The 408-nt window shown below is 33.1% G+C and overlaps 1 protein-coding gene across 1 annotated transcript in view; it reads left to right on the top strand.

Annotated features, from left to right (window-relative positions):
- Nucleotides 1-408, top strand: part of LOC116707019 (uncharacterized) — a 14,196-nt gene that overhangs the window by 12,172 nt on the left and 1,616 nt on the right. The gene's annotated exons all lie outside the window — the stretch shown is intronic.

Below are 408 nucleotides of genomic sequence, written 5' to 3'. Positions count from 1 at the left end.
AACATTGGTACACTGACTTGCATAACACATTATGTCCCAATACAAACACAGTAAACTTTGTTTGTTAGTAAATATCATATATGATATTGACTTAATATTTGTTTCCGCTAGGAACAGTCGACAGTTGAAAATCAAATATCTTAAGAGTAATGTTTTGTCTGAAAGTCAGGAAATCTTTTACGGTGACATTATTTCACATCAGAGGAACTTTTAATAAATAATTTGGTGCAATAGCAAACCAGAGAAGTAAAAGAAAAATCATTTTGAAAACAGATGGAGTTTCGGGCTTGGTTATCAAAGTAAGGTGTCATTTGAATGGTTTCTACGTAATTTCTTCCCCTTCTACAACTTTAGTTGTCATTCTCAAAGTAAGGCAACGCAAGGCAAGGCAGCTTTATTTGTATAGCA

Source organism: Etheostoma spectabile, chromosome 19 (assembly GCF_008692095.1).
Source record: "Etheostoma spectabile isolate EspeVRDwgs_2016 chromosome 19, UIUC_Espe_1.0, whole genome shotgun sequence".
Classification (NCBI taxonomy): domain Eukaryota; kingdom Metazoa; phylum Chordata; class Actinopteri; order Perciformes; family Percidae; genus Etheostoma; species Etheostoma spectabile.
Note: the sequence above shows the minus strand (reverse complement) of the source record. Positions and strands in the feature narration are given on the sequence as shown.